The sequence below is a fragment of the Lethenteron reissneri genome, chromosome 35, assembly GCF_015708825.2.
Source record: "Lethenteron reissneri isolate LAM-NWPU_2019-01 chromosome 35, ASM1570882v1, whole genome shotgun sequence".
Classification (NCBI taxonomy): Eukaryota; Metazoa; Chordata; class Hyperoartia; order Petromyzontiformes; family Petromyzontidae; genus Lethenteron; species Lethenteron reissneri.
Genome location: NC_083813.1, coordinates 10,337,112 through 10,351,869, shown reverse-complemented (window position 1 = coordinate 10,351,869; position 14,758 = coordinate 10,337,112).

Below are 14,758 nucleotides of genomic sequence, written 5' to 3'. Positions count from 1 at the left end.
CTTTGAATCCAATACTATACACGGTTGAAACTTAAAATAATATATGTAGTTATAATCTACACATTATTGTATACGGTGTTAAAAAACATCCTTAGCTATTTCAGTAAAAGTGAGTCGGGAGAAAGCGGGGGGGGGGGGGCAGAGTCGGATCTTATATAGCCCCCCCCCCTTCCTGGGCAAGCCCAAAAGACCTCTCGTTAGCTTTCATTCACCCCTTTGGTTATACAACACTGGCCTCCCATGACTACTCACCCTTCAAAAATTCGACATTTTAGGAACAATGGTAAACATGATAATATCCGTTGCTTTTCCAGGAAAACGTTCACAGAGTCCAGGACCAGTCACTCGTCACCGATGTTAGCCGTAGCCGGGAATCAAACTCTGCTTGCCAGGCTCATAGCGCCGTGCGAAGCTAACCACTGCGCCACCTCTCCACCCCGAGCAGATATTAAGGACACAATGTTTGGACATTTCAGAACAAACTTTGCCCCGAAAAAAAAGCCTCACTAAAGTCTTAAGACTATTTTTCATGTGGGTCCTGCATTTCTGTGGAAAGTTTTATCACTGTCATTTATCGGTGTTTGGATTCATGTGGGAGGAAACCCAGAGGTAGCTCTCGCACAACACTCATTGCTCCACACAGATGGATTGCAAGAACCATCTCGCTGTACTGCACCTGCGCATCTCAGCCTAACTTTTTTTAGAGTTCTTTATCTTCTTTCGTATGAGATTTTTGAAGATTGCAACAGATGACAAATTGATGTCGAGATTTGATATCGCATTCGACTGCTTCATGAGTAGCCGCATGGATTTATTTCAGATCAAGGCCGTAGCCATGGAGTCAACATTGGGGGGGACCAAATCTTCCAGGGGGTCCGGAGGTCCCCCCCCAGAAAAAAATGTAGTTTGAAAACGAATTTCCTGCCATTTCCTGTATAAAATATTTAAAAATTCAGTAACTCATGGGATGGACTTTTTTTTTACAATAATGTCTATAATAGTGTATTGTATTACATTGCTCTTGTTTGTTTCTATTTTACCTTTTCTTGTTTCATTGTATGTAATGGCAGAGATTAGGGATTAATGAAGTACAGCCATAACGACAATCATATAAACAGACATCTATTTTATAGCGATATATCGGGGGAGGACATTTTGAGCATATTTGAATATTGGGGGGGATGTGTGTCCCCCAATATATATTATAATTACGGCCTTGTTTCAGATGATCCGATTGGGCAGTCGTTCGCGATGTGTCGCACCACCACAGTCACAAGCTGAACTCTCGTTAATGTTCTAATTTGAGGATAAAATGTCCACATCTTCCATGGAGTGTCCATATCTTCAATGGAGTGTCCACATCTTCCATGGAATGTCCGCATCCGATTCAAGGAGGTACCACGTCTTCTTCGGTCGGTGAGATCCTGGTTGGAGGATTGTGGGGTCGCTGATGAGTTATTTATGCAACTGCGTAATCCACCAACCATCAAACCAACCAACGCTCTTAACGCTTTCTGTAAAACAAAATTAGAAACCCGTACGGCAGACACGTGCCTGTCTCCTGGTTTGTTGGTTTATTGTCGCTCTCGGGCAGCGAGTGCCAACCCCTCCACCCCCAACGATGAGCAAGGTCCACACAGAGGCACCCAGAGGAACAGGGCAGAGCAGGGGGCTACTGCAGCGATGGATGTGCTGCATCGATTATTTCTAACGAGGATGACATTGGAACACGGTCGTCTCCGTTGTGCTGCTGCAATCGGGAATAACGCGGCCGCAGTTTAGACCTCTTTTGAATTGCTGGTCGAACGCAAGGCTGCGTGCATTATCGCATACCCGGTATGGTGATGTCAAGTGACATGCGTATTAATTCTAGATTTGAAGCTTTCGTGACTGCAAGGATTCATATTCTTAGGTTTTTTTCGGTAAAGTCACGTAGGTAAAACATTAAAATTAATAAAAGTAAAATAAAATAAAAATCACGACGTTTCGGAAGCAACACAAGCTTCCGTCTTCAGGTGGAACCGTCACAGCCCGAGAGCTGTATCAAGTAAATGAGAGATTACAGGAGATACCACTCCGTATATATAATGGTTGGTATCTCCTGTAATCTCTCATTTACTTGATACAGCTCTCGGGCTGTGACGGTTCCACCTGAAGACGGAAGCTTGTGTTGCTTCCGAAACGTCGTGATTTTTATTTTATTTTACTTTCATTAATTTTAATGTTTTACCTACGCGACTTTACCGAAAACACCTAAGAATATGACATGCGTATGTATGTGTGTATATTGAACTTGTTTTGCACCGTGCATAGCCAACCGTGCAAATCGGAGTTGCGGGGGAAGGACAATAAACTAAACACACGAAGCCGTTCTAAAGAAAATGAGTTTGTCAATCTGATTCAAAAGTGCAACGCTCCAGTAGCTTCCTAATATCGGAAGGGAGAGCGTTCCAGACGGCCGCAGAAGCGCATCTGGAAGCGCAGCGTGATGCGGTGGTCGTCTTTGTTCGATGGCCAGCCAGAATCCGCTACGAGGATGACGGGAGTTCGCGTGATGGGTTTTTCCTCTTTGACGAGATCAGCGATGGTACTGTGGTCAATTTGTGGCAGGCACTTTGTGTTTCATGAGTCTGACCTTACAGCAATGTATTCGTTCGGCAACCGGAAGCCAATGCAGCTCAGCGAGCACCGGACGGACACGACTGGACGGACGCGACAGGCATCACGCACGACATGATGGGAGCACTGAGCCGATTGCTGGCTGGACTTCAGCAGCCCTCCTCGCATGCAGAGCGCCGGACCGCAGGCATACGCCACCGCCGCCGTGCCCAGCTCCAAATCATCCCCGTCGCACCTGGATGAGGCTGATAATGTGACAATGTGAATCTCGCCCGTGCGCTCCATTGCATGAGCCACCGTAACGCCGCGTCGGAGGTGGGCTGATAGCGCCGAAGCGTTTCATGCGCCGCAGAATTTTGCGAATTCGTCGCGATTTTTGTTGTTATCGCAAACAACAACAAGAAGAAGAAAACTACAAAAAAACATGCTGACGAACCCAACACTTCTCTGGCGAGCGTTTTCACCCTAATCTCGCTCGGTGCGTGAAACGTGCCAATCGCCCCCTCCGCCGCCGCCGTCCCCACGGCTTCATTTCCCCACTCGATGTTTCCCGGTTCGCCACGAGACTCTGGAGTGGGCAGCACCACGTGACTAGCAGCCACGGCGGTCGTAGTGAGAGGCTCGCGCTGGACGTGGTGTGCCGGGCGCGGACGCGTTTTACGGGTCACCGAGATGAGTAAAGGCGCAGCCCCTACAATTACTTGCCCACGCCACTGCTGACGGAAGGGCCTCCGCTCTAAACTAAAGGCTCTTTCTGACCTCTTCAATGTTGCAAGAGGTGGTGGTCACCCACACTTTGCTCTACCAGGCGCGCGACCTGCCGTTGGACTGAACTGCGACGCACCCATTTATACTGCTGGGTGGGGAGAGGCGGTGGAGGCGGGGAGGATTCGAGGATCGAGAAGCGGACACACCCGGCTGAAGTGATGCACAAGCTGCGCCCAACTCAGCTGTAAAGCAGGAAGGGAGGCCAATCAATCTACCACCGCCACCCCTAAGCCTGCCAATTAATATGCCGCCAAGTACATTTAAAAAAAAGAGAAATAACCACCGAAATCATGAATGTCGATTGCGACCGGAAGAGCCCGAGGGAGGACGCTCATCCCTCGTGTTTAATTCTTTGTTTATTTACGCTGCAATCCAACGGTGCCCATCGCCGCGAAGCTGGATTGAGATTCCACGCGGTGGGGACAGAGCCAAAGGCGCTCCCGAGAAGGAATGAGTTCGACTCCCAGCCACGGCGGTTCACATCCACGTGGCGTGTGATGTCTTGAGCCGGTCCAGGATCGCGACGTCCCCCACGGCTCACGCCCATAGGGAGGCCTTCGTGCAGAAGTCAATTGACAAACGTCCGTATATCACGATGATCTTATCATCATTATTAACGAGTCGGTATCCAGCGTTCATCAACAGCGTCTGGTAAACTCCAATGGTGCAGGACCGTCGGCCTAAAACACCAACTCATTATCCCAGACCAAAGGTCGCAACCGGGTACCCGATACCCGTACCCTACCCGCTACCCAGCCGGGTACGGGTACGGGTAGCCGTTTGCGACCCTAGTGCGGCCGGGTACGGGTACGGGTAGACCGTGAGTCACTGGTGAGTAGCCGTTTGCCACTCATTTCGGGTAGGGAACGGCTACCCGTACCCGGCTGGGTACGGGTACCTATTTGCGATCCTGGTGCGGCCGGGTACGGGTAAGGAATCAAAACCCGTTTGCGACCTCTGTCCCAGACTCCCCGAGCCACGCGTGGCATTTGCTCATCCCTCAAGCGGAGCATGCAGCTGATTGTTCGCGACGGCGTTTCCCGTTTTGACAAAAGGCAGAGACGGCCGGGGCTTGTGCGGTGGCGGCTCGCTAAGTGGAGAAGTTGAGCCGTGCACAGCAGGAGCAGCAGCAACACGCCAGGGATGCGCGATGGGGAGGTGGGGAATGGACCAGGCAGGTGGGACCCGTTCAGTGCAATACCTTGTCACGCGGGGGGGAGCGGGGGCTCACGTGATTACTACAGCAGTGAGTTACTGCAGTGAGTTACTGCAGTGAGTTACTGCAGTGAGCGTGCGTCCGTGCATGTGGCTGGGTTCGGGGCAGCCTTGGCGCGTGTACCAGAACGTTGCCTCCATGCACACATAGACAGACAGACAGACTAAGATAAATATCCCCCGTATAGCCTTACTGCAGTGAGTTTGCAGTGAGTTTGCAGTGAGTTGCAGTTACTTAACAGACTGTTGGGGCAAGTGCTGTTAGCGAGCACCTATGAAGGCCGGAACGGTACACGAGGGGGTGGGTGACCAGCACCACGCCCGGCCCGCCTTTGTCTCCCCAGTGGCGATGTTTATACACCGCACCAGGTACTCATTTGAGGCTGAGTTGACCTAGGGGAGGCCCAGGACCGGTTCAGATAATCGTCACTGGTGTTGGCCGTGTGCGAGAATCGAACCCGGATCGCCGGGTTCATAGTGCAGCGCGCTAACTGCTAAACTACCGCTCTACGCAGAGACATACACACACAGACACACACACACAGACACACACACATAGACACACAACAACAACAACCGCTATTCGCCACTAGGTGGCGGTGACGTCACCACGACGCTTGTGCCAGGCCATGTGCACCTTGAAGCCACGTGAAGTGTCGAACGCCCGCTGGCAGGAGGTCACGGGGCAGATCCAGGTGCCACGGGTCGACTGACTAGATGAACGAGATGACTGGCTGATGCACCACCTGTGCCCTCTACTGTGCCAACTTGCTGTGCTTTAGTCACCCGGCGCTCCGCTCGTTGTTGTGATCGTCGCTCCTCCGCCCTCCGTTGTTGTTGGAGGGCGACTGCCTCCAACTGCCCAGTAGCGTACTTCACGAGCCTCCTCCACAGAGGCCGATCTTGACACCGCTGGTACCAGTCATCGGCAAGTCCACTCAGCTCCACGTCCTCCTGTACCACATCACTCCATCTCTTCTCTAGCCCGTGCCGCGCCGGTTTACCCCCCTCGATCTGGCCGAACAAAAGCTGTTTAGGCATGCGGTGGCTGGGCATGCGGGCTACATGCCCCAGCCAACGCAGCCTTGCCTGCTGGAGGAGCTCACCGATGGGACTTTGCCCAGATCTTTCAAGGATTTGTGAGCTCCTCACACAATCTAGCCTGGTTAAACCCAGGATTGATCGTAGGCAGGCCAGCCTAAATGTTTCTAACCGGCAAAGATGTTCCATTAGGGGGGGTCCACGTTTCGCAAGCGTAGAGAAGGGAGGGAATGACTGTGGCCGAGAACACACACACACACATTGACACACACACATACAAGAGGTTGTCGTAAGGCTGGGAGAAAGTTATCCGCTTCTCACATGTTGTCGTTCAGCCTTCACCTTCGCACGTGCACCACACCAATGCCATTCACATCACCCACGCTTCATAACAAACGAAATCCTGGCCAACACGCTCGCTATTGTGGTTGGGTGCGTGAGCAAACGAGAAACACAGCGGCCCCTTTAAAAGCGGACTCCACGGCACAGTTGGTGCTGGTGGAAATTGTTGCCGAGCGCTCGTACATCGTCATCAGCCACTGTCGATCCACTGCTGGATGTAGACCTCCCCGTGCCGTCAGCCCCGTCCATCTCACCCTTGCTTCGTGAGCCTGATCTCATTGCTCCGTTTTTCCACGGCAGGTCGCTCTCTTGAAAGCGTCCGCTTTGGCCGCCACCTCCGTCGCCGTCTCTCTCATCGACCATTATCGTCCCCACCTCGCCACGTGTCCTGCCCACTAAGCCATTCGCTAACAAACAAAAACATCCGCCCGGCCTCTCTCTCTCTCTCTCTTCCCCAGTGGCCCTGGGAGCGCGGCCACCGTCTGGCTCGACGAGCCTCGCGCAAGCCCTCGGTGCGCGCGACAGAGTCACAAGTGCGCGTAACCCATCCGCGTGTTCACGTTGACACCGGGGTGGGTTTAGCTAGTTCGGGGAGGGGGCGGAGAGGCGGCCTGCCAGCTGCGGCCCGGTAAGACGATGCCGCAGGATGATCACTACAAGATCCCAACTCGGCTCACTCTCCAAGACAAACACGTCCTCTCCCAAAGACTCTGACAGCTACTGAACCAGAATTGTTTCGAGTGCACAGGACGTGGCACGGAGCCACATCTCATTAGAAAGCCCCCGTCTGCTCTCTTTCGGTAACATATATATTGTGTGTGCGTGCGTGTGCGCGCGTGCGTGCGCGTGCATGTGCGCCCCATCACTCCGCCCCCCCCCCCTCTCCTTTTTCTCCAGCAGTGCCTTTCTTTTATTTCGTCCCACTTTATTAATTTATACACATTTTTGCGGCAAAATGTAGGGCACTTTTCGTGGGCTCTAAAGGGCACTTACAAACAGTAAACCACACAGATAAATAAGTTATGCTGAATGGAAAGTGTAGTGGAATGTTTAAATCTTACAAAAAAAGGAAGCCGTCGTGCGGTTTTCCCGTTCCTCTGCAGTTGCACCGCCTACACACTCAATGGCTTACGCCACCGCCTACAGGTTCCGCAGTCTCACCACCACCACTGGCTTTGAGCAAAAGTTGTCAACGACCTCTCTCGCTCTTTCTCAGGATGTCGAACGTGTGGCTCGGAGGTCAGAGCGTTGAGCTGCACTTGCGTTCGAATCCCGGCTCTCGGATGCCCGTGATTAAGCCGGGTTCTGAAGTAGCGTCGTGATCTGTCGGTCATCGTCCGGTTACCACCGATTGCACGAGGAACAAAAACAAAATCATTTCAAAATGTCACTTACCTGTGGCTAGATTTCAGTTCTGATGATTAAACGTTGACGATTAAACGTTTACTGTCGTGCGACCATCTCGCCAGCAGATTGGATGGGAACGCGCCACGCGAGAGAGTTTTTGGAACGTCAGTTTGCGATGCATTGCGAGAATCTCGCCTCGTTTTTTTTTCTTCTAAAGGCTCGTTCATATTGTTTGTAATTCATTCATCTTTCTCGTACGCCTTTGCACGATTCATTAGCCGAAATGTAACGGCGACACATTGCGCGCGTATAACCGGCGTCAATCGTAAATAGTCGTTTCCCGCACGCACGCTTCCAGACTTGTATTTTTTTTATCGTAAACATTGATTTGAAGCTATGGACTGATCCATAGTTACGTGCCTAGTCGGTTATTGTCCCTTACACACTTGCCGATCCGACTGGAGTGAGTGAAAGGTTGCCTTACTTTTTTAAACCCATTTTTACTCGGTACCTGTTTTGAATTTTTTAAAAGCTGAATCGAAGTGCTTAAAATTATTAGGGAACCTTTTTGACGCAGTTTGGATATCGGAATATGGTTAAAGACATCAGGCATCAGCAGCCTACCTCTTAAATCGAATCATCCAAGTGTGTCACCTTGCCACCGGGCTCTGACTAAGAGCACCGGTGTTTGGCTATGTCTCTTGGTCAACTTGGATCATCAACGGCCCTCTCCATCTCCCCGCTATCGAGAAGGACGATTGCCCGATAAATCACCGATTTTATATCTCCATTTAAAATGTTATATCTCCGTTTGTAAATTTAGATTTTATAAATGGACATTTTAAAAATGGAAATTTTTTTTTATAAATGGAGATTTTATATCTCCATTTATAAAATCACTGATTCTTAAAAAACAATCACCGATTTCACATCTCCATTCGTAGCAGCGTTATTAAACAAAAAGGGGAACCATGCTCTTCTTTTGTTTGTTTGAGCTTTGAGCACCAACGCAGTATAATAAATAACAAAGTTCAGGGCGCTTCAAAAAAATATGAACACTTCCGAGAATTTGCAACAACACCACAATAAATGTGCCTCCGGGCTCTGGAGACCACCTGGAGAAGATTCCAGGCGTGTGTTGACAACGTTGGCGAACAAGTGGGAGACTCTTTGACTTTTTGAAGCTATTAACATTTACACTTGTTATCACGTTACGGTGTATTATCCGTTCTTTTAAAATCCTTTATATTAAGTTCGCTTGCTTGGTTAGGACCGTGCAAATCTTTCGGTCGTTTTTTAACCCACTTCCCGTGATCCAATCGAGCTGACATTTTACACACAGACTCGTTGTGCGTGACAATTAATGGTCGTGAATTTTTTTTTACAAAATTTTACACTTTTTAGGACAAAAATATTATATTTAATTACCAATTGCTTAATGGTGCAATGCAATCATCTGACCCATAGGTGACAGCCATCTCAAGCCAGAGGACGAGAGGACTCTAGCCGCCACGCATATAAAGGATTTATAGTGAAAAACTTTGTTTTTACTGGTTATACTTGTCCCATTACAAAAGATAGTCCCATATAAGTGTTTAAACATTTTTTTGTAACCTCATTTAATGTTTGCCACCCAAATCTTGGTGATTGTCGCCATCTAGTGGCTGTTTACGCGCATCGCACGGACGTTCAAATTCACTTTCCCTCGCTACCCACCTTGTAACAACATCTTGTCGATCCACTGCTGGATGAAGGCCTCCTCGCGCCGTGTCGGCAGTGGTGTACATATAACCATACTTCACCTCACTGGGTCTGCGCGTGTTGGTGAAGGGATGGAGGGGCGGAGTCGGCTGGAGCAGAAGGGAAGTCCCAGAGCTGGGTCCAGATTTCACTCAACAATGATGTTGGCCGTGGCCGGTAATATAACTCAGCCTGGTTCACAGAGTAGTGCACTCACCACTGTGCCACCGCTCCTACCTCCTGGTTCTTGTGGGTGTTTTTAAATGACAAAGTTTTGACTCAAGCAGGGGTTACAAGCTCTTCTTTGCAGTGGTGACTTTTGGCAAACTTTGACAGACCTTACTGACGTGTCTAAATCCTTCGGCTTGCGCCTGTGGCGATTGCGAATGTTTTCTTTTGCTCTCTCGGTGGACTGGTTTGCTGGGTTGTTTTGTTTATCACGCACGCCTTTCGAGACCAGGTAAGAGGAGTCGGGTGGTTTTAGTGGTTAGCACACTGCACTCAAACCTCAACTACCACATTTCGCTTCCCAGCCAGGAGTAACATCAGTGGCGAGTGGTATCTCAACCAGCCCCTGGGCTTGCTTCCCACTTCACCAACCCACACTAACCTGCGTGGTGAAGTATGGTCAAAACAAGAGTGGGGAAGGCCTGGATACAGTAATGCATTAACGGAGGACTGTGAATTCTGTTTTTGTCAGCATTCATATTTCTAACATAATTGAAACGATCATGAGATGTATCCATATCACATGGTTTTTTTGGGGGGGGGGGGGGTTAGATCGCGTAAATATGTAACAGTGTCATTAAAACCGCCACCACTCGACACAGCCAACTAGTAAGTGTTGTCACGTGAACAGAACGTGCCAATTCGTCACTAGTACAGCACACCGGTGTGTTGGAGAGCCAAGCCACAACATTTACAATCTGAGTACGACGTTTCGCCAGTAATTACAACTAGCTTCAGCAGGCAACATCCAGATTTGTGGAGAAGTCCACCTATTTCGTTCCTTAAATAGAGGGAGAGATGTGATGATGTCACTTGTGTGCCCTTCTTGCGAGAAGTGGGGGGGGGGGGATTAATGAATGCATATAAATGACTATGGGTATCCAGTGCCGTTTGGGTTATTAAAATGGTACTCAACGCACATTATGCAAGCCCATTGTTCTTGTACCTCCTGTCGATTGTCTGAGATGCATCACAGCATCATTCAATTCCGCAGTAAACACACCAATGTTGTTCCAAAGTTGGTGGAATCCGTTGGCACAACGTTCCACGTTTCTTGAATCTCTCCCTCTCGTAGCGGCCCTTCCGCGGGTAGTGGCATGGGCAAGCAATTGCAGTGCTACACCTTTACCATATTGATAACACACAAGCACATGGGAGACATGTGCACAAACATACGCATCACAGCGTAGTATGCGGGGTGGGAGGGCGGAGAGGGTCACGGGGTAACCATTGATTCAGTAGCTGGCCTGGCCCATGGTCCATGGAATGTTTTAAAACTTTTTTTTATTTTACCAGGTAAGGCCCACTGAGCTGTAGAGCGATTATTTTTTTCAGAAGCGACCCGGCAATCACAAAAGATGGCTCAACGAAGTGGCTTATCGCGTGGATATTTATAGCAGCCAAATCATTCAAAAACGCGTGTTGATTCTAAATGTGGAGGGGAAAACCCGTAGGATCCGGAGAAAAATCCACGCAACCACGGGGAGAGAGAGAGAGAGACACACACAAACTCCAAATATACAGCAGACATCGGGAATTAAATGGGTAGGGAGGAGGGGTGCCTTGGCCAATTTCCTCCTTCACCTCTTAGCTTGTGGGACCCCCCAGTGCTAATATGCCCAGCAAAAACAACACTCACGTCAACTGCGCATTGAGTCCCGTGACGCGTGCATAATGAAATGTAATTTTAAACAGACACTGTGGATGAGGTCACAGTGGCCTGGTGCCAATCAAATGGAAATTGTTGTTGCTGTTTTGATACGCTCTAAGCAACAACAACAAAAACCATCCGGTGTAAATGAGTAACACCCATGAAGCATAAAGTTTACACGCAATGCTGGGATTCAAAACCCGGTGTAATGGTTAATCAGTTTAATACGTCGGCTGTCGCGACCAATATTATTCATAAATAAAGATTGTTGGGTTAGATCGCGCAGATATAAAATGTGTCGTAACTCTTCACCACCCGACACAGTCAGTAAGGTTTCTCACGTAAACAAAACGTGCCAATTAAATGTTGATGATTTACTCTCCAACACATCGGTTGGACTATAGTAGTAAACTAAATGCGCGATCTAACCCCAAAAACCTCTATTATGAATGGTTCACAAGCACATTCAATTTCGATTTAAAGCTTTCGTGACTGCAGGGATTCATCTTGGTTCTTTCGGTAAAGTCACGTAGAAGGGAGATAATACAATTATAATAATAAAATTGTATTATTTAATTATGTTTTATTTTTATTATTTTATTATCTCCCTTCTACGTGACTTTACCGAAAAAACCAAGAAGAAGCACATTAAACTTGCAAAGGGAGATAATAAAATAAGAATAATACAATTTTATTATTTTATTATGTTTTATTTATTTTATTTTATTATCTCCCTTCTACGTGACTTTACCGAAAGAACCAAGGAGAAGCACATTCAACTTGCAACCCAGAGGTTGGCTGATTCGATCCCTATCTCGAGGCGTGGTCGTTGAAACAATGGTGCGGGTTTATTCATGTCACCCCCAACCAGCTGTCCACGTGGCAACACCGCAGTTAGTCGGTCGGCAAAGGAAGGTCGTAAACGGCGGGGCAAAGTGTGGGATTACTCCCACTCTTCTTCCAAGACGTCTGGCCAGTGTGGACGAGTCGGCCGAATGCCCTCTAGGGGCCGTCCATAAATGGCGTCACGCACCTAGGGGGGACATTTGTGACGATGTGTGACGAGGGGGGGGGGGTTGAGAAATGTGATGTCACATCAAAATGCGCAACTTTAAATAAATATAGACAACACGTTCTACTTAATTAAATAGCCTTTTTAATAAATGTCTTCTCCTACAACATGAAAGTGCAGCGCCACATTAAATATGCACTACAATGACAATAGTTTAAAGCGATTTGAAGCATGTTTTATTTGGGGGGGGGGGTATACAATCGTCCAAAATCGCGTGACGTCATTTATGGACGCACCCCTAGAGCTCCTTCGAGTGGAGCCTTTTCCACCAGCAGCTGCGTTAAGAAATACTTTCAGGGCTGCACTTTAAAAAAAAAATGTGTACACACGTACAATCCACCATCGGGGCTCTTTGACCATACTTCACCACGCTGGTCAATGCGGTGTTTTTTTTTTACATGGAGACAATAGACCAGGGGCCGGCAGCCATGCGGTTTCGTGACATAATGTGTTTTGGTTTGACGATCACTGCAATCGACACAAAGTACACAGTGAACGTACGCACATTAATCAACCAAACTACTTTCCGTTGGATTATATCTGTCGAACATCTGTGGAGGGAGCTGAAGGTTCGAGTTGCCAAACGTCAGCCTCGAAACCTTAATGACTTGGAGAATATCTGCAAAGAGGAGTGGGACAAAATCTCTCCTGAGATGTGTGCAAACCTGGTGGCCAACTACAAGAAACGTCTGACCTCTGTGATTGCCAACAAGGGTTTGGCCACCAAGTACTAAGTCATGTTTTGCAGAGGGGTCAAATACTTATTTCCCTCATTAAAATGCAAATCAATTTATAACATTTTTGACATGCGTTTTTCTGGATTTTGTTGTTGTTATTCTGTTTCTCAGTGTTCAAATAAACCTACCATTAAAATTACAGACTGATAATTTCTTTTGTCAGTGGGCAAACGTACAAAATCAGCAGGGGATCAAATACTTTTTTTCCCTCACTGTAGCCAGTGAGGTTCTTTGAGACCGATAACCATGCAGCCCGGCCACCTGGGTTCGATTCCATGCCACAACTAACGCCACGAACAGGCGCTATGTGAACAGGTCCTGGGGCCTTCCATTCACTAACCCGCACTGGTCGGCGTGGTGAAGTATGGTTAACCAATCTCCATGGACCACCCGGTGAGTGGGGAGGCCTTAAATGCAGCAGTCTTGACAACGGGTTATTTATATTTCGATTTAAAGCTTTCGTGACTGCAGGGATTCATCTTCTTGGTTCTTTCGATAAAGTCACGTAGAATGGAAATAATAAAATAATAAAAATAAAACAAAGTAAATAATAATTTTTTGCTCGCTTTATTTTAATTCTTTTATTATTTCCATTATACATAATAAACTAAATAATAACTTTTATTATGCTTTATTATTATTATTTTATTATTTCCATTCTGCGTGACTATATTAGATTATCTTACCATAAACGGGACAATATTCAGATATATTTTTTTACTTCGTTGTTGACATCAATGCTTCAATGAAGACCAAATTAGAAGGTTCTCATTGCAGTATTGTCTTGGACTATTTCAGACAAATATTGGTACCACTAAACTTTTGCAACCTCTGGTGTAACCGATTTATGCGCTGACACGTCAAGCAGTCACGATGGGCGGTGCCCATCTCTTTAGGCAAAAACACAAAGTTAGCAGTGGATATTCCACATTCCGAGAACGTTGGGTCGTTTACAAAACAGATGACCTTTTATAACCTAAGCCAGGACCTAATTACACAGAAAACCACATATCCTTACGTGGAAGAAAGCATGAAAAACTTAGATTTGTTTTTATTTACGCACAAATAAGAATATTAAATAGCAACGTTTTGTTGTCATGTTTAAAAACATGCCGGGCAGGGCACGTCGCTGTAAGGGATGATGACAGATGGTCGATGCTAATAATGGAGTGGCAGCCAAAGGAGAGAACACAGCCGAGAGCACGTCTTCCACGGAGATGGAGCGATGAGATCAGCTCGATACAGGCGCTGGATGGATCTTACTATCGCCCAGCTGGAGAGGTGTTCATTCAGCAGTGGATAGATCAATGCCGTTTGTGATTTAAAGCTTTCAATTACTGTACAGTGAACCTTGGGGGCCGTCCATAAATGACGTCACGCACCTAGGGGGGGGGGTCAGACAGTTGTGACGATGTGTGACGAGGGGGGGGGGTTTGAGAAATGTGACGTCATATCAAAATGCGCAACTTTAAATAAATATAGACAACACGTTCTACTTAATTAAATATACTTTTTGATAAATGTTTTCTCCTACAACATCACAGTGCAGCGGCACAATAAATACGCACTACAATACCAATAGTTTAAAGCGATTTGAAGCATGTTTTTTTGGGAGGGGGGGGGGGCAGAGCTTTGTGACGTCATATTTGAGGGGGGGGGTCTGACTTTTTGTGACGCCGTGTGACGAAGGGGGGGGGGGGTCAAACATCGTCCAAAATCTTGTGACGTCATTTATGGACGGCCCCTTGATGGACGACCCAAGACGGTCAGCACATCTTCCCGAGAGGGGTAGATAAAAGTAGTAATTTGTGGGATATCAACACGTGTCTTGCCGTGTAGATATACTTGTCCCGGGCATTGAAACGTGGAATTCCCATCACTCCAGGTTACAAGACCACCTTTTTCCGTGTACAGTATTTTTTAAGGCAAAAATGAGGATGCATCTTATAATCTGTGAGTGTCTGTGCGTATAACAAGATGTGTATAACTTTATTGACA